A 19,815-nucleotide genomic window follows, 5' to 3' on the forward strand; every position below is an offset into this window, starting at 1 on the left:
TGCCTCTTGACCCGCTAAACACATGAAGGGCTGAGGTCCTAAGACAAGGTGATTTCCTTGAGCACAGCACCACGTGAGGAATCGCTCTGGGACATGGTGAGACTCCCGAACCCAAGGCAGCAACAGCAGGGAGAAAATTTTCTGTGCCAGGGTTACTCCAGTTTGCTACCAGTGGGCATTTGAGATTTCTTCAGGAGGAAAGGTGTCCCCCGGGCTCCGGAAGGTCTTCCCAAAGCTGCCTGCGACGACTGGGGGGAGGGCGCCGATCTCATCCCCCTGTTGGCCTGTGGTTTTCTTCTCTACCTCCACCGGAGCGGTTTTCCCAGGACACAGTGTCCTTCTCCGCATCTGTCCACCAAAGCAGAGGGGGCTGCGCTCGGAAGACCTCTGCTTTCACCGAGCAAGCCACCCATGGGGCAAAAATGAATGTTTCACGAGGAATGAGAGAGCGGAAGGCTTTATCTCTTCGAGCAAAAAGAACAAATTTAGGAATAAGAAAGCTGGGGCTGGATTACCCTTGAGACTTAATGACCAGAACTAAGATCTGGAGTGTCTACCGAGGGTTTTCATCACCTTGCCTGACAGTCGGATGCCTCTCAGTTCAAGGAGGCCACTGAAGTGAAACTGAAGGCTGTTTTTCACTTATGTCTCATTGGAAGCTGGCGGCCCGCTCACCTGCTCCACTTGGCTGCGTCTTGCTTGCCTCTCTGCTCAAACACCGTCTTGACTTGGCAGCACTACAAGACAGAATAAAAACATACACTTCTACCCAAATTCCTGTCTCCTCTCATTTACACAGAAGATTAAATGATTTCTTGCTTTGTCTTCTACTGTAAGGATTCTTACTGCCTTATTCCTGTTCCGTCTACATCAACTGGGAGAAAAGAGTTATCAAGTAACTAAGATGTCACAACAGTTCTCACAATGAAGTATTATTCCCATTTCACAGATAAGGAGAGTTACCAATATAACATCCATACACCCATCTCCACCCAAAAAATGTCCCCTGAGTGTCTGTTTTGAGCCAAGCAAAGTGCTACTTGCTTTGGACTCCAAATCCAGAGCTCTTTCTACCTTATCAGAGATTATCTCAGGAATATCCTCCTTGATTAAGAGGAGCTGGGTTCATTCAACAAATACTTTTGAGGCACCTCCAATGTGCCGGCCCATTCTTTTTTTTTTAAGTTTCTTTTCTTTTTTTTTAAATTTTATTATGTTATATTAATCACCATACATTACATCATTAGTTTTTAAAAAAATTTTTTTTGTTATCTTAATCACCATACATTACATCATTAGTTTTTGATGTAGTGTTCAATGATTCATTGTTCGCGTGTAACACACAGTGCTCCATTCAATACATGCCCTCTTTAATACCCATCACCAGGGCTCACCCATCCCCCCACCCCCTCCCCTCTAGAACCCTCAGTTTGTTTCTAGCATCCGTAGTCTCTCATGGTCCGTCTCCCCCTCCAATTTCCCTGCTTTCATTTTACCCTTCCTACTATCTTTAAAAGAAAAAAAAAAACAAAAACAAAAGAAAAAAAGTTTATTTTTTTAGTAATCTCTACACCCAACGTGGGGCTCAAACCCACAACCCCAAGATCGAGAGTCGTCCGCTCTTCTACTGAGCCCGCCAGGCGTCCCTGTGCTGGTACATTCTAAATGCAACCAAAAAAAGGAAAAAGAAAACCCCAAAGAAAAATTCGTGCCTTTACGAAGCTTGCATTCTGAGGGAGAAAAACAATAAAAATAATTAAAAAACTAAGCTATGGAACATGTTAGTGACACACACACTCGAGAAAAACAAGGCAGAGAAGGTGGAGGGGTGCTTAACAAATCTTAGGTCAATAATATTTTTTCCATGAAATTAACGAGACTCAAGCAGAGATAACATTCACCATAGAATGTTCCTTGGGATTAGCAACTTCTGCCCCTAAAGTATTTCAGGAGCAGCTAAAGCTGCTCTCTCTTGCTCATTCTTGTTGGGCTGACTGTGTCCCACGATGTGCCCGCTGTTGTGAGATTTTCCTCATGAATGAAAATAGAACTGCTTGGTTCCTCCATCCCTAGCAAAGGAGCTACGGCAAAAATAACTTGTGTGCATTTCCCTAGCTACATTTAGTTAAGTTATGCCTCTTCATCTTCTTCTTCGTCTTCTTTTTTTTTTCTTTTAAAGATGTACCATAAAACCTTATTGATTTAGCTCAGCAGTTTGAAATTTATGATGCTTTAGATAGGCTTTGGCTTGAGATTGCCTTGAGGAGAGGTGGTTGTAAGCAAATTAAGAATAAAAATAAAATTGCTAAACATCACACTACTTAAGGGAATAAGTTGCTTTTTCTATGATTTTGAATAAGTTGTTTTAAACACATCAGAGGGACTAAATCATACTTGACTGATATGCTCATTATAAATAATTCTTACCTATTTCTAAAAGCAGGAGCCAATTATATACTTGCTACCTCGATTTAGACTCATAAAATTGTGCTTCAAGCCCATTTGGATTTGAAAGTAATAAAATGGTTTTTATTAAACAAACATTCTAGAACTCACAGTTCACTAAATTGAGATCCACCTTCTCCCCAAATTTAGCTAGATTTTAACGTGTATGGCACATCTCCAACCTGGGTTTTTCCTATAGCCTATTTCAAAGACGTATTTGTTCAGCCTTATCAGTAAGGTACTCAATCGTGCTTCCCTTATATCAGGCACCTCAAGGGCAGGAGATAACACAAATGTGTTTGGTTTTTAATAGCTGGAAATATGTCTACGTGAGGTTGATTGTATTTACCCAATGCCAGATATGTGAAAGGCGTGTGAAAAATTAAGGTAATCATTGGTGCTTCCAAATGGCTGGATGTTGGAGTCACATTTGCAAAACCTAGGTTATGCTTCCATGTCAGATTTGGGACACTTTGGGAGGTTGGGAGTGGGATGGGGATGGGTAGTGGCAAATGCCAGACTGGGTGGGAATGTAGGTGGTAGCAGAACTCTCTCACAGAGGTGCTTAGGTCACTGAATCTATATGCATGTAGGGACGCATCATTTTGTCCCTGAGACACCAATTCCAAGGTTGAGAGTCCAAATCTATTTTATGTTTTCTTTTTGTTATTTAGAAAAAATTCAGAAATATACCAAGAGGAAATAAAAATCACCCTAATCCTATCAATCAGAGATAGCTACTGTGATGATTTTGGTATATTTCCAGTAAGTGTCTTTTTATTTTTTCCTTAATGCAAACACATTGAAAAAAATAAACATTGGGATAATATTGTTTATACAAGTTTATATGATACTTTTCCCACTTACTACAATTAGGGCATTTTTTTCATGTTAATAAATACTTACTGAAAACAAATATCTAATGGCTACATCATAGTTTATTCAACCTTTCCCTTGTCGAACATTTAGGTTGCTTTCATTTTTCCTTGCTTATAAATAATAAACATTCTTGAACATAAATACATGTTAACAGCTCTGACAAATTACTCCAGGTACTTATTCTTGGTTACTTTCCCTACCTTCAGAGAGGCTCATGGAGACAGAAAATGTGCCTGAGATCTAGATGAGAGACCCAATGGCTGATTTGTGGCAAGAATGTTTTGGAGTCTCATCGATCCAATTACATTTAATCAATTAATTTCTTTAATTGCTTGTTTGACAAGAATTGATTCAAGTTACACTATGTGCTAGGCACTCTAGGGGACCGCAAAAAAGACTTTGAGGAGTGCACCATCTTGTTAGAAAGACATGCTTTAGGCAACATTGAGAAAATCCTCGATTGTGTTTGCTAGTAATAACTGCTAACAGTTATGGGGAACTTCCTATATGTTGTTCTGGGTGTTGTACGTACATTTACTCAGTTCTCACAGTAGCTACTATTATGATCACGAATCCCATTTTACAGAGAGGTTAATTGATTTGCTCAAGATCACAGAGCTAATAAGTGATGGAACTGTGATTTGAATTGAATTGAATCACATTGCCTGTGATTTGAATCCAGGCAATGAAGCTCCTGAGTCTGTATTCTTCACAAGCCACACATATCTTGAATATACCAATGTAGAGAAAAAGTATTATAGAAGGATTATGTCTGGGTAAGCATTTTTGAGAGGTGAGTTGTTTGCTTTTGCATTTTGTAAACTTTCTATAATAAAGCAGTTTGGGGTTTTATTGTCAAGGCTATTGTGATGTAATTTTCCCCAATGCTTAGAATGTTAATGAGAATTACTAACTCAAGAGAAGCAAATCATCTCATGTGGTTTGGGTAAGTGAATTTTTGAAGGTAGAAAAGCTGTCATTCCACCTGCCTTGTCTCAAGAAACTTCTTAGGGGGAAGTGTTGGAAAAATAATATTATTTTGTAATAAACCCAATAAGGCAATGGATTTGCAATAAGGAACTAATTTAATAGATACCTTGCTCGTGTTCCTAGTATAATAATAAAAAAAAAAGTTTGTTGACTGGATGAATGAACAAATGTGTGAAGAATACTTTAGGCTGCAGGGCTTACAGATGAGTGGTACTATGACCCAGACTTGGTGGTGTGCCGATACCAGCTCCTACTGGTTCATATTTCTTTCCAAAGTTGTGTTCAGTGACTTGGCACTAGTGGGAAACCAGCCATGGTGGGAATATTGAAACCACGGAAGTCAGCAGATGCTACCAATCAGGACTTTTTTGTTTTCTTGGAGAGCTGGTTGTTTAAACATTAGCAGCACACCACTATCCAGGCTTATTAGAAAATTCATAAGTGAGAAGAAATTCTGCGAATCCAGGGGAAGAAAGAGGGAATTGTATTAAGAATATCAATGTGAACGCCTTTCTCCTCCTCAGTCTTGAATCATTACGTCTGTTGCTCTTTTATTGAGTTATTTCAGAGTCTGGAGAGACTTTGTAGAGAGTTGAGATATTTAGGTAGTTAGGGGGTGAGTGCAGTTGAAGCGTAAAGTCTGTTTGGGGCAGGACAAAAGAATGATAAATAGCTCAGGGGCACTGTCAGTTTCAGCTGAGATCAACTTTCCTTTCCAGTCCTACAGCATTAATGGCGCCCATAATTCAAGCGGGGAGCGTTGGTGGATACCCATCTGCGAAGCGCATGGTTAAATATCATTTGCACGCAAGGACAAGAAAATGGGCACGTTCAAGCCGGAAGAAAATCTTACACAACATCTGGTGCAATCCCCTCATTTCCCAGATGAGGAAAAAGAGGACCTAAGAGTGTGGAAGGGAATTTTCCAATGCCACGGGGCTGATTGATTAATTAAAAATTTTTTTTTACTTCTATTTATTTTTATTTTAAAAATTATTTTTTTTTATTACGGGACTGATTTCTAATAAGCATCTGGATCAGACCGCCTGGTGTGACTGTCAGCTCGCCAATTCCTTGCTATTTGACATTGGACAGGTTACTTCACCTCTATGTGTTTTCTCAGCTATAAAACGAGGATGTTGCAGGGATTAAATAATACATGTAAAGAGCTTACAAGTGGTAAGATCTCAATAAATATTAATAGCACAGAGCCTTTGTGATAATACTGGTTACTCTTATGGCCAGAGAGAGAAAGAGAGAGAGAGCGTTCAGAAAAGAAAGCTATATTAATATGCTGAAAACTAGCATACTACTAATGAATAATATTAATTCAATATATTAATATATTGAAAACCAGCATAGACATTAGCAAGACATTAACATTTTGAAATTTCCAAGCTAAGACATTTCCCCCAAATCAGATTGTGCAGATGTTCTAGTGAATGATTCACCAACGGGGCTAGTTATTCCATTATTCCATGCTTTTTTCTTTTTAAACTTGAGAGGATTTCTAGGGCGCCTGGGTGGCTCAGTTGGTTAAGCGACTGCCTTCGGCTCAGGTCATGATCCTGGAGTCCCGGGATCGAGTCCCGCATCGGGCTCCCTGCTCAGCGGGGAGTCTGCTTCTCCCTCTGACCCTCTTCCCTCTCGTGCTCTCTATCTCTCATTCTCTCTCTCTCAAATAAATAAATAAAATCTTTAAAAAAAAAAAAAAAAAAACTTGAGAGGATTTCTAGCTGGACGAGAGGCCCACTAATCTCCAGGCAGCTTTAGACTGGCGTATGCTCCCTCAGACCTTTTTCTGGAGAATGTTTAAGGAAGCCTCTCCTTGCTCCAGTTGGGGTAGGTGCCCCTTGATGTTGACGGGGTAGGTGCCCCTTGATGTTGACGGGGACTGTACCTGGGGCTGCATCTGCCCTCACAAGCCTCTGCCACCAGCAGTAAGGGTCAGAGGAGGAGACTCTGGCCTGTGCATGCAGTTGGCCCAGCATCAGAAAGGCGCTGCATGGAGGGCCTGCAGAAAGTCCAGGAGCTGGGAGGAGGCCTGGGCTGGGCCCCTCCTCACGTACCTTTCTCCCTACCCGCGCACAGATAACACTCACAATGTGTTCAGTAGCTGGGAGGATGCAGCATGCAGGTTATAGGGGCTGGCTCTGACTCTCTGGGGCCCCTTTCCTCACTCTACCACCTATTCTCTCCCTTTCCATGGGTAAAACATTTAACTTCGTTGATCCTCCATTTCTCATCTGTGAAATGGGAATGACAGTTGTACCCGCTTCGTAGGATTGTGGAGAGGTCAACTCAAGTGATAAACGAAAATCATTTAGGATAGCAGATGGTACATAATGAGCACAAGATTTTATGCTTTGTTTTGTTTTGATTTGATTCCTTAGATTTTTTAAAAAAGATTTTATGAGAGAGAGAGAGAGAGAGAATAAGTGAGGGGTGGGGAGATGGAGAGGGAGAAACAGACTCCCCGCTGAGCAGGGAGCCCAACTCAGGGCTCATTTCCAGGACCCCGAGATCATGACTTGAGCCAAAGGCAGATGCTTAACCGACTGAACCACCAGGTGCCCCTATTCATTAGATTTTTATTGTGGTAAGATACATGTAACATACAATCTACCATTTTAACCACTTAAAAATACACAGTTCAGTAGCATCAGGCACATTCACGTTGTTGTGCAGACACTACCCCAACCATTTCCCAAACGGTTTCATCCCCCCAAACGAAATCTCTGTATCCCCATCATCTTCTCTCCTCTCCCTTTGCTAACCTCTCTTCTATTTCCTGTCTCTAATATTTAGACTATTCTAGGTACTACATATCAGCAGAGTGATGCAATATTTGTCCTTTTGTGTCCGGCTTATTTCATTTAGCATAATGTCCTTGAAGTTCATCCATGTTGTAGCGTGTGCCCGCATCTCATTCCTTTTTAAAGCTGAATAATACTGCATTGTATGTGCCCACCACATTTTGTTCAACCGTTTGTCTGTCAATGGATATTTGGGTTGTGTTCACCTTTTGGCTATTGTGAATAATGCTGATATGAATATTGGTGTACAAATCTGTTTGAGTCCCTACTTTCAGTTTTTTAGGGTATATACCCAGAAGTAAAATTGCTGGATCATACGGAAATTTCATGTTTAATTTCTTGAGAAACCACTATACTATTTTCCATGGCAGTGACCCCATTTTACATCCTCACCAACAGTACACAAGTTTCAATTTCTCTACATCTGCACCAACACTTGTAATTCTTCCTTCCTTCCTCCCTCCCTTCCTGCCTTCCTGCCTTCCTGTCTTCATTCCTTCCTTCCTTCCTTCCTTCCTTCTTTTTGATAGCCATCCTAATGATGTGAGTGGTATCTCTTTGTGGTTTGGGCTGCATTTCTCTAATGATTAGTGATGTTGAGCATCTTTTCATGTGCTTATTGGTCATCTGTATATCTTTTTTGGAGAAATGTCTATTCAAGTCCTTTGCTTATTTTTTAAAAGATTTTATTTTTAAGTAATCTCTACACCCAGCGTGGGGCTTGAAATCAGAGCACCAAGATCAAGAATGGCACACTCTTCCAACTGAGCCAGCCAGGCACCGCCCCCCCACCTTTGCTCATTTTTAAATTGGGTTTTTGTTATTCCTGCTGAGTTGCAGAAGTTCCTTAAATAGTCTGAATACTAATCCCTTATCAAATATATGATCGCAAATGTTTTCTCCTGTTCTGTGGGTTGCCTTTTCACTTGCTTGGCAATGTCCTTTGATGAACGAAAATTATGCATTTTAATTAGCCCAATGTATGTATTTTTTCTTTTGTTGCTTATGCTTTTGGTGTCATATCCAAGAAATTATTGTCAAATCTAATGTCATGAAACTTTCCCCTTATGTTTTCTTTTAAGAAGAGTTTTACAGTTTTACCTCTTTATGTCTTTGATCTATTTTGAGTTAGTTTTTGTATATGGTGTAGTATAAGCATCCAACTTCTTTATTTTGCTTGTGGATATCCAGCACTGTTTGTTGGAAAAACTATCCTTTTCCCATTGAACGGTCTGGCACCCTTGTTGAAAGCATTTGACCACATAGGAGAGGGTTTATTTCTAGGCTCTTTATTCCATTTCATTGGTCCATGCATTTGTTTTTATGCCAGTACCACACTGTTTTGATTGCTGCAGTTTTGTAATAAGTATTGAAATCAGGAAGTGTGAGTCTTCTAACTCTCTTCTTCTTTTTCGAAGCTGTTTTGGATACTCAGGGTCCTTTGAGATTTTATGTGAATTTTAGGATGGGTTTTTTTATTTCTCCAAAAAAAATGTTGGAATTTTGCCAGGGATTGCCTGTAATCTGCAGGTCGCTTTGGGTAGAATTGACAGCTTAGTAATATGAAGTCTTCCAATCCATGAACATGAAACGTCTTTGTATTTACTTGTGTCTTCTTCAATTTCTTTCAGCAGTGTTTTGTAGTTTTCAGTGTCCAGATCTTTTGTCTCCTTTGTTAAGTTTATTTCTACTGTATGCTAGTTTATTTTTAACACTAAAATAGTGCTGTATTTGTGCCTGGCCCTATACCAAAAACATTACAAATGTTACCTTTTTCAATCCTTATAACTCAGTATTCTGCAGAGGAGGGAAACTGAGACAGGGGTACCAAAAAAAAGGGATGATAAAAAGCAAATAAAATAGTAAATGAATAATATTATAGGAGAAATATATGTCAATATATACAAATATTTATGTATGTGGGTAATCTATGTGGTAAGATAAGTAAACAGATTTGTGTGTATGTGTATGTGAGTGTGTGTGTGTGTGTGTGTGTGTGCGTGTGTGTCAATGATTTTTATGCCCATGTGTTTTGGGATGGTTAAAGGTGTGGCACATACCAGGGTAATATGAATTGACTTATGTATTTTCCTATAATGTAGATAAGTAATAGCCACACTTTGAAATTTCCTACCCTATTATTATCTTCTTTTTGTAACATTCCCACTCCTCCTACTCCATGCCTTCTCAAAGTGCCACAAACCATGTATTTAATTTTTAAGATAAAGTAAATAAAGACTGTTTGGTCCATTGGGATCTTTTTTGAGAGTTTTGCAATAACTTTTGAGGTAACTAGAAACATCCAAGGGTATCAGGAAACCAGGGTTTTGCAAATTTAGTTTACTAAAACTTGGCTGGTTGATATTAAAATTTACCAGTTAAAAATATTTGCTTACTAAGGTCTTCAAAACAGCTCAAAGATAAATATCTCCAGGGAAATTTTCCTTTGGTTTCCACCCTTGTGCCATAAGATTGGGCTGTGAAAAGCCAGTCTGGGGCGTGGGGGCCCGAGTTCCACAGTACATCTGAAGCAGATGGGGTGAGAAGTTAGCATCATCTGCATGGGGAAACTTTGCTTGGGTTGATGGTAGGACACCAGCTTGAACAACGGACTCCGAGAGGGCCAAGGTTTGCCCCTAAGACATCAAATCCAGGGTTGTCTGATCCTGGCCTCTCTGGGATTACTGGTCATTACTCAGAAAAAAATGTCTTACTTGCCAAACTAGCTCCTGAATAACTTCCCAGCAGTAATGGAAATCATTCATGCATGCATGCATGCATAACCACATCTGACATGCACCTATCCGACTTTTTGCCAGGCAAAATACAGCGATGATGTCCAAGGCCAGTCTCACGCAATAAGTAGAAGTTTATCAGGGCGATAAGGGAGGTGTATCAATCTGGGTCCAACTAGGAGAATAAAACTACCCTGTGACTTGAATAGGGGAAGCTTAAAATGAAGAATTATTGATTATGGCAGGGATTGGAATAACAAGGTACTGACTAGTAAGAAGTAAAGAGAATGCCAAAGAACACAAGAATAGCAGATATAAGGAACAGCTACTGTCTCCAGGGCTGAAATCCAGATCTTGTGAGAGGCGCATGGCCTCAGCTTACTGCCTGGCAGAGAAGATGCTGTGCTATCAATGGGTCTTGCTGGCAATTTGCCATCTGGAACTTGCCAGCAACCTCACTCCCACCCTCAGTGTCAGGGGAAAGTTGTTCACAGTAAAGTGTCTCATGGGAGTCGCCCTGCTACGAAACGGTTGGAAATGGAGGGATGCCAGGGGGAGCGACTAGCCACTATGCACCGCCGGATCTGGGTACTGGGGAAGCCTGCTGAGCCAGCACTTGGGACCAGGATGGGACCCCCTCCTCCTCCAGTGGTGTCTCTCCAGCACCCTCCACTGACAAAGCTTAACACGGTGCCAACTGGCAAAGAAACGATAATTAAAGGGCTCAGATCCATTTTCATGGGGAAGACAAAAAGGATGAATTTGGAGCCAAGAGGCAATAAACTGATAACCAGCACAAGAGTGGAGGGAATCCCGAGTGGAGGGAATCCCAATGGAGGGAATGCCACATTCAAGGGCAGGAAGGCCTTAGAGAGCTTGCCATGTTCTGGGAGCAGCAGTGTTTCATTTTGGTAATCAGAGCAGTGTCCCCTACATCTATCTCCACATGTGTCTCTGAACTTTCTGATCATAGGGCATATTTCTGGGAGCCCGTGATGGTGGTTTTACAACCCTACGTGTGAAACCTCAGCACAATCAGGCTTAATAACTAGTCATCGATTGATTGCCTAATTGTTGTAACACTGAAGATTTTTCTATTGGGCGAGTTCCATAGGAGCCATAGCCGTGAGGGCATGGAACCTGCATTTTTAGAAGTATAGGGTCCAGAACATGGGAGGTGATTCTTCTCTACAACACCTGGAGTATGGTGTCCATTCAAAAATCCCTACCTAATAAAGGTTACCGAAAGCCAAACCAAACAGTGGCAACAAAGAGCTGAAGTGTCCAGGATGGCCAAGTGTTTGGAAAGCTTATTATGCTAGAAACAGTTACATCCTGTTTGCCTCAGGCCTCCTGGCCACTCCCTATTTTCCCTCTTCTATGCCCACCCCCCACATGCTGCTTCCCATTCTCGCTCTCTCTCTTTTTTTTTTTTTTTTTTTTTTGAGTGAGAAAGCACTCGTGGGGGCAGAAGAAGAAGAAGAAGGAGAGAGAGAATCTTAAGCAGACTCTACCCCCAGCACAGGGACTGACCCAGGGCTTGATCTCATGACCCTGAGGTCATGACCCGAGCCGAAATCAAGAGTCAGACGTTTAACTGACTGAGTCACACAGGTGCCCCTGTTTCCCATTCTCTTGTCATGCTATATCCATTTGCTGCCTGGCTTCATCCACACTGGAGTCCTCAATGACCACTTATGGGCCTGTGACTCATGAATCCATATCTCTAGCCCAGATCTCCCTTTTAAGCTCTGATACCACTTGCCCAACAACTTCATTTGGCCTGCCACCAACAGCATAGACTCAGCATGTACAAAGCTGCATTCACCGGCTCCGTGCTCCAACCTGGTTTTTCTTGTGGGTTGCCTATCTTCTTTGGCATAGTATCACTATCCAGTCAAGCCAGGAAAATGGACTTGAGTCTCCCTCTCCCATATTCTCACATCTGAGTCTTACCGAGTCAATCCTTTTGGGCACCTCTCCCATGAGCCCACTTCTTGCCATTCCCACTGCTACCCTCTGAGGTAAGGCCATGGCCATCTCTCCCCTGGGGCTCATGTTAGCTCTCTCACAGATACCCCTGTCTCCAGTTCTGTCCCTCTCAAACCACTTCTGCATGTAGCAGTCAAAGACATCTTTTTTTTTTTTTAAGATTTATTTATTTATTTGAGAGAGAGAGCAGGAGCAGGAGGGGCAGAGGGAGACAGAGAATCTCAGGCAGACTCCACGCTGAATGTGGAGCCCCAGACAGGGCTCCATCTTATGACTCTGAGACCATGACCTGAACTGAAACCAAGAGTAGGACACTCAACCAACTCCGCCACGCAGGCGCCCCAAAGTCATCTATCTAAAACTGAAATATAATTGTGTGATTCCCTGTGTAAAACTCTAGCGTGACCTGCAATGTCCTTTGTGATCTGGTGCTGGCTTGCCCCTCCGGTGTTATCTTTCATTACACTCCCACTCTGTGCCCTGCCTTCCAGAAACTTTCTAGCATTGCCACTGGACTTTTGCACCTACATTCCAATGCCTGGAATACCCTCCCACCCTCTCCCTTCCTATCCAATGCTGCTGTGTCCTCTGAGGGTCCACCCCAGACTCTCCAACTCTTCCCCTCCATTCTATAAGCTCTTTGAAGGCAGAAACCATAAATTACTCATCTTTGCACCCTGAGGACTCAGGATGCTGCTTAAAACTGAGTAGGTATCATAGGGGAAGAGAGGAAAAAAATGAAACAAGATGAAACCAGAGAGGGAGACAAACCATAAAAGACTCTTAATCTTAGGAAGCAAACTGAAGGTTGCTGGAGGGGAGGGCGGCGGGGCAATGGGGTAGCTGGGTGATGGACAATGGGGAGGGTATGCGTTGTGGTGAGTGCTGGGTGTTGTGTAAGACTGATGAAACACATACTTGTACCCCTGAAACAAACAATACGTTATATGTTAATTAAAAAAGAAAAAAACTGAGTAGGAACTGAATTAAATTTACCTGACTTTTTTCCTCTTAGTCTGGCAAAGAAAGAATATGACAAACAGGAGGGAGAACATATGATTGCTGACTTTGAACAGTTCAAGTGCTATTATAGAGAAAAGGCAACTCTGTGTTCCTCACAAAAATGTAGAAACCAAGATAATAGGTGGGTTTTCAAGGAGATAAATTTGAAGTCCATATAAAGGAGATTTTAGCAATTGAATCTACCTAATAACGGCATGGATTATCTTGAAAAGTACTGACTGCCCCCACTGGAAATGTTCAAAAGTAGGACCGCCATGTCCACTTCTCAACAATTCCTGCCGAGGCGGTGTTTGGAGTACATGGACTCTGAAAATGACTCTAAAGTTCCATGATTCTAGATGGGCAACAAAGAGAATTATTTCACAGTGATGCAGAATTTGTCCTCTAAGACCTTATGATTGCCTCACGAAGATGTTTTCTGGTGAACAATGACTTGAAATGTGTCTAGAACCAGTGTATAGTTGATGGTGAATGGGCATCCCTGGAGATGAATCTGGGATTCATAAATCTAGGAGGGCCTCAGGAGATAGTGACAAGGCACTCAGGATGGGCAGGTGGCCTTCAGGACTGGGGCAGACCCAACTCAGAGCACAGGTGGTCAGGGGCCTGACTTCCAGGGGGTGAGAGGGCAGAGACAGGCATCAGGGGAACCTGGCTACAGGCAAATGGCAGATAAGCTTGGCTCTTAGGTCTGGTATTAGGTAGTACCGAGACTCTAGATTACAGAACAACTGGCAAAAGCAAGTCAGGACCCCACTTTCAGGCAACTGAGACAGAAGGCAGGCACAGCACCATGACAGGGCTCTGATTGCTATGCCTGGGGAGTAAGAGGAGGGCTTGCTTCCAAGCATCCTTAATTACCAGCCTCATGTAAAGATCAGAGTGGCAGCACAGTAGGAAGTCAGCATGGATCCTGAAACACCAACCTGCTGGTCTGGAATTCTTCCTTTCCTCCACCTCTCAATGGGAACAGGGTTAGTTTCTTAACTGGGATAGTTTGGGTTCCTTCTACTTGAGGTTATGTGGCTGCAGCTATGGAGTGAAGAGAAATGTGGAGACATAAGTTACATTTAGAGATTAATTAGGTCACTGAGTTGATGGAGCCTCAGTTTGAGAAAGAGTTCCCTCTACTGGCTGATCTAAGCCAGGGTCTGTTGACTCAGGGTATCTGTTCATTGTTGAAGATGTATTTAAGATTAGAAAGTTAATGTACTGAGTATAAGAAAATCATTGCTAGGTTTTAGTTTATTTTTCTGATTTGGTTAGAGGTTCTTGGAGTCTTCCTTTTTCCCTCAGTCAACTTTCTTGAGGTCTACTTCACATTAAATAAAATACACACACACACACACACACACACACATACACACACACACACACACACACCCCTGTGTAACACCACCATCACCACAATCAAGATATTGAACATTTCTATCCCTCCCAAAAGTTCCATCATGACTTTTTGTAGCTAATAACCATCCCTGATCCCCCATGTCTCTGGGTAACCATGGATCTGCTTTCCGTCAGTACAAATTGCATTGCCTATTTTAGAACTTCAAGTAAATACAATCACATAGTATGTACTCTTGTGTTTAAATTCTATCACTCAACATAACGACTTTGAAATTCATTTATATATTATATATGTTAGTGGTTCTAATCTTTTTATTGCTGAGTAGTATTCCATTGCATGAGTATGTCAAAATGCATCCATTTGCTAGTTGATGGCCATTTGTGTTGTTTCCACTTTGGGGCTATTATGAATAAAGTGCCATCAACATTTATATACCAATCTTTTTTGTGGACATATATTTTCATTTCTCTTGAGGAAATACCTGGGTGTAGGATTGCTAGGCCCTATGATAGGTGTATGTTTAACTTTATAAGAAAGTGTCAGGCTGCTTCCCAAAGTGTTTGTATATTCCACCAGCAGTATCCGAGTTCTAGTTCCTTCTCATCCTTGTCAACACTTGATATTGTCAGTCTTTTAAATTTTAGCCATTTTAGTGTATGTATTGAATACATGAAAGTCCTTGTTAGATTTTATTTTGGTTTTGTTCTTCTGATGATAAGGTCTTGGAGAATTTTTCATGAAACTTTTTATTTTGAGGTAATTGTAGATTCACCATACGACCATAGATTCACAGCAGTATGAGAGGTCCTATGGATCTTTTACCCATTTTCTGTGGCACAGAGAAACTGTGGTACAGTATCACAACCTATTGGATCCTTTTAAAAATACATACCTCTCAAAGTTTAATAAGTAAACAGATACCCCGGGAACCATCTGATCGCACCCTATGCTCAGCTGTCAATGAGACAGGCAGACTATGGAGCATTGGAAGCTGCCCGAACCATAATGCTAATGAATACTCTGAGCATCACATTTCAGGGACTAGAAGAAGCACCAATCTGTTATTACTGGCAGTGCTCACTCTTAGTGCTTCCAATCGGAAAATACAATATGTGGAATTTCAAATTAGCCACAACGAGAAAGCAAGACTCAGAGTGAACGGCAAGGAGATAGACAAAACTATGACATGAGAGATATTAATTAGAGCTCTGCCAGTAAGACCTTCACTAAGTGTCTTTTTTCCCTCACATTGACATTTTTAATCTTTCTGACTTTGGGACTAATTGTGGGTGGTTCCATTCATGGATAATGAAATAACTATGAACTTGTGGTAGCCCCCAACCTCATTTGAGATAATAGCTTAAAATATTTGGCTAGATCCCAAAATAAGTAATAAAGTGAACTGATTTGAGTTTTAGCTTGTCATGCTTCCCCTGCCCACATCTGGTGGAAGGACTGATGAGCAGTGAAATGGCGAAGAGGCAGGGAGTCTGTGAGAAGAGGAAGAGAAAGACCCAGGTAATCATTCAGCCTGGATAATTAGCCCCTACAGACTCTAGAGTTGATGGTAATAAGAGGAGGCAAATCCTTGAGATAAAGGTCACAAGATACTCCTAAGGAGAGAAGTAAAGACAGAGAAGGTTGAAGAACTAAACTTACTATAATTGTGTATGTAATTAAGCAAAATAATGAGAAAGAAAAAGATGAACATTTTTGCTTGATGAAAAACAAATGTAGTGAAACTTTCCCCATTTCCTCTAGCGTCTTCCTTCAGAAGGTGGCCATCTTAGCACAGTCCCCACACTACTGTGATAGGACAATCACTTTTGGAGATCATTTGTGATGTCATGGCAAAGTCAAGGTCTCCAAGGTCAGCATCCCCTTTTCCATGTCGAATGGCTGCACCATCCCTCTTCCTCTTTCCTTGCCTCAGTCTCTGAAGGGTCTCTCTTCCCCATGTGAATTTGTCCCCCTGTGCCCTTGGTCACTCCTGCCTGCCCTCCATTCTTGCTCCACCAGGAACCTGCAATCATGTTTGAACCTCCCCGATCCTTCAAACACATTCCTCAGGCCTGCTACCCTCTTCCCTTACTGACCTCCACCTCTTCTGACTTTCATTAATAAACATTCCTAAATAGCATTCCACGCTCTTCCGTTACTTTCCCCACCACCCATGTGTCTCCTTGACCTTGGGGAAACTGCTGGCCTCCCTTACACACACTGTTTTCTCGGGGGGGGGGGTCAGCATCGTCCTTGTCACTGGGGCCCACGGCCTTTTCTCGGTCTCATCACGCTGGTCTCATTGGACACTATGGATGCGTCCCTCCCATGGGTCACCCAGTGCTTCGTGGGGTGCTGAGCTGTTATTCTCTTCCTTTGCTCCGTGTCTAGGATGTCTTTGCTATTGCCTCCGTCGAAGTCCATGCAGAAGTCCCCTTCTGGGCATGACTCTCCGCTGTCCCTATCTATTTTCTCCCAACAACCTCATCTGCTTCCTCATTGCAACTACAGCCTCGAAACAGATGTCTTTGAACTTCAATGATTATATCTTCGTAAGGGCACGTTTTCCTACTCTACTTGGCACTCTACATACTTGTCAAATTGTAGGGTCCCATCAGGCTGAGATTGGGCCTTTTTTTTTTTTTAAGTTTATTTATTTAAGTAAGGTCTACACCCAATGTGGGGCTTGAACTCACAACTCTGAGATCAAGAGTCATGTGCTCTTCCATCTGAGCCAGACGGGCACCCTGAGATTGGGCTTTCGATTCACCTTTGTACTCTCTCACATAATGTCCTGAATACAGTAGAGGCTCAGATGACATTTGCTGAATGGCGTTCTCTTGCCTATTGATGTCGGGAGCCCCCAGCTGGATGGCCAATGACACTGTGGCCAGACGAGGCCAATTAAGCCCATCACCCCTCCCTTCCAGGATCCCATCCCAAGTAACACCCCAGGCCCTGGACGTTTGGTAGTCTTGCCTGAACAGGTTCCTATAGATGACAGGCAAACCTTCAGGAGAGAAGTGCTGGGAGCAATCGAGCCGTGATCGGCACCCCCTCCACTGTTCTGAGCTGACAACAAGCGGGCATGGAAGCACATGCCTCTTCCAAGTGGCATCTCATTTCTCGGAGGTGACTTTATATTGCTTTGCAGAGGCGGGCACGCTGATTCTAGAGAGCCTCCTGGGAGTCGCACCTGAGCCTGGTGCCTGACTGCAGCAGACAGCTGGTTAGTTAAGGCGAATTTTACAGTTAAATTGTGTTCTGCCTGGGAATTGGAAACTACTGCAGAAGGACAAATGCAAATGAGATTCTCGGGGAGGGCAGGAGCTTGTTAAGAAGCCACCCCGCTGCAAAACCTGACGGCTCTTGGGTTTGTCTTCAACTACTGTTGTGGGAAAACTTATGGGCCATGTTCCAAAAGGCTTTTAGAGAGGAGAGAGACGAAGAGCGTGGGCTGTGGGGCATGACGGCGGCATCGCTGTTATAAGTAGGCACAGGCCCCCTGGGTCAAATGCTGGCTCCATCTCTTTCGGGCTGGCTAACCTTGGGCAGGTTGCTTTCAATCTCTGAGCCTCTGTTTCCTCATCTGTATGCGGTAAATAATAACATTTGCTTTACTGGGATTAAAACATATACAGATATAAAAACCTTAGCCCAGCACTTGTCATAGAATAAGCCTTTAATCAATGCTAGCAATTTCATCATCATCATTATTATTACCTAATAACTATGAGACCTTGGGCAAGTCTCTTACCCTCATGGGGCCCCTTTCTCCATCTCTTGAGGTCGTTGTGAGAATTAAGTGAAAAAAAGATCCATGAAGTGTTTGGCACAGAATGGTCACTTCGGGGGTGGGGGGGCGGTGAGAGCTAGATTAGTAATATTGTTATTCTCATTAGCCAGGTGTCAGCAAGTCAGCTTCGCTTACCTTAGGACAGTGGGTACTTGCTGGCTAGGACCCCCTGGGGAGCAAAGCACCCTAAAAAAAAAGCAAGAGAAAACCAAGTTGGTGCAGGGCTTCAGAGAATAGGTTTTCAAGTCAGGTGGGTCTGGCTCACAGCTAATGACCTGACCTCCTTTAAACTTGGTTTCCTTCTTTGAAAAAATGGAGATAGTCACAGTTTGATAGCATTTACGCAGAGTCGTGCTGAGGATTCTGCAGACTGGTAACTGCAGGGTGCCCAGGAGAGACTCCTTGTCACTGTCAGTCTTCAGAGAACAGAGCTGTGGTTATTGAGCGTGTGGGATTTCCTGCAGGATTCTCGGGGAAGGGTAAGAGGGAGGAAGAGAAGGACAGGGAGTGGTGGGGGTGGGAGAATCAGAGAGGGAGGAGAGAGAAGTCTGGTTAACAGCACCTAAAGGAGATGCTAACTTGCAAGAGACAAACCCTGAGTGTGCGCTGAGATGGCTTTCTACTCTCTTGATGCCCCGCGCGTGGGTCTCCCATGGCGCCAAGCCCTGTACTTAGAAAGTCATCAACAGATAGTTACGGAATTAGAAGTTACCACAGTGAGAGTTTATGTGTTTGCTCATTGCTGCAAGATTCCAGAACTCGAGACCTCGGAGGTGCAGTGCCCTTCTGGAAGTCTGTGTCTGGGGAACCCTGGCAGGCCCGCCGTCCTTCCCCGTCTGTTCCTGTGGACCAAGAAGATCTCATAAAGCCCCAAGGGTTGGGGTTTGAGTCTTCCCCAAAGAGGGTGGCATGAAGCCTGGAGTGGATCTTTTGCGAGAGCAACAGTCAGCCTCATCCAAAGTTCATAAAACAACGTGTCCCCGTGGCCAATGGTTATGACCCGAAAGCAGCAAGAGAGGCGCGCACGTTCCTCTGGGCGCCGGCCAGCTGTAAGGAGACCTGTGCACCAGGACGGAGCGCGTCCTGCACCGTCATCTGCTCACTGGCCAAACTCAGAGCGAGGGAAGGGCTGTTGCTTTCCCTCCCAGAACAGGAATTCTCAGAAAATCGATTCTCCCTCATTGACAATGCATACTAAATGATTGAAAGGCCATTAAACCCATTAATGGGGTGCTCTTTAAATAAAATAAGTCCCTAAAAGGCATCTTAGACTTGGCAAAGTCAGTAGACCTGACAGTGTGCTGGGCCTGCCCAGGGACCGTAAATATAACAGAACAAATATTGGGGCGGGGGGGCGGTGAGCAAACAGAATGAGGGAATCAGGAACAATGAACAACTCGGTGCATAAAGGACAAATGTTGCCAGACAAGCTTAATGGCTTTTATTTTATTTTTGACAGGATTTACAAAACGGGTAGATGAAGGGAAGTTTGCATCTTGATTTCAGTTAAACATTTGGCACCACATCCCACCAAATTTCACGTGCAAAATTAATTCAGATTGTCTTGGATGGAAGCGTGGTCACATGGGTTGAAAATTGGCTGGCGCTTGGTGAACAGCAGGGAGAGGAAGGTGGCCCCGCGTGGCTGGCCTGGTGGGAAGGCCCCATTTTAATTTCTGTCAGAAACGGGGGCTCCTCCTCCTCCAGCTTCTCCCTCCGTGATAATAACAATAACAACAACAACTAACACTGATTGATCACATACACTGTTCCAGACTCCAGACACTC

General features: G+C 43.0%; 1 long non-coding RNA gene across 1 annotated transcript; it reads right to left on the reverse strand.

Moving 5' to 3' along the window:
- Positions 1-460: 460 nt before the first annotated feature.
- LOC118356160 lies at positions 461-18,703 on the reverse strand. The gene is made up of 3 exons (XR_004819493.1): positions 18,622-18,703; positions 18,163-18,213; positions 461-737 (listed from the first exon to the last, which is right to left on the reverse strand). It is a non-coding gene; the product is annotated as an uncharacterized LOC118356160 (long non-coding RNA).
- Between the last annotated feature and the right edge of the window lie 1,112 nt (positions 18,704-19,815).

This window comes from Zalophus californianus, chromosome 12, assembly GCF_009762305.2.
Source record: "Zalophus californianus isolate mZalCal1 chromosome 12, mZalCal1.pri.v2, whole genome shotgun sequence".
In the NCBI taxonomy this organism is placed as follows: domain Eukaryota; kingdom Metazoa; phylum Chordata; class Mammalia; order Carnivora; family Otariidae; genus Zalophus; species Zalophus californianus.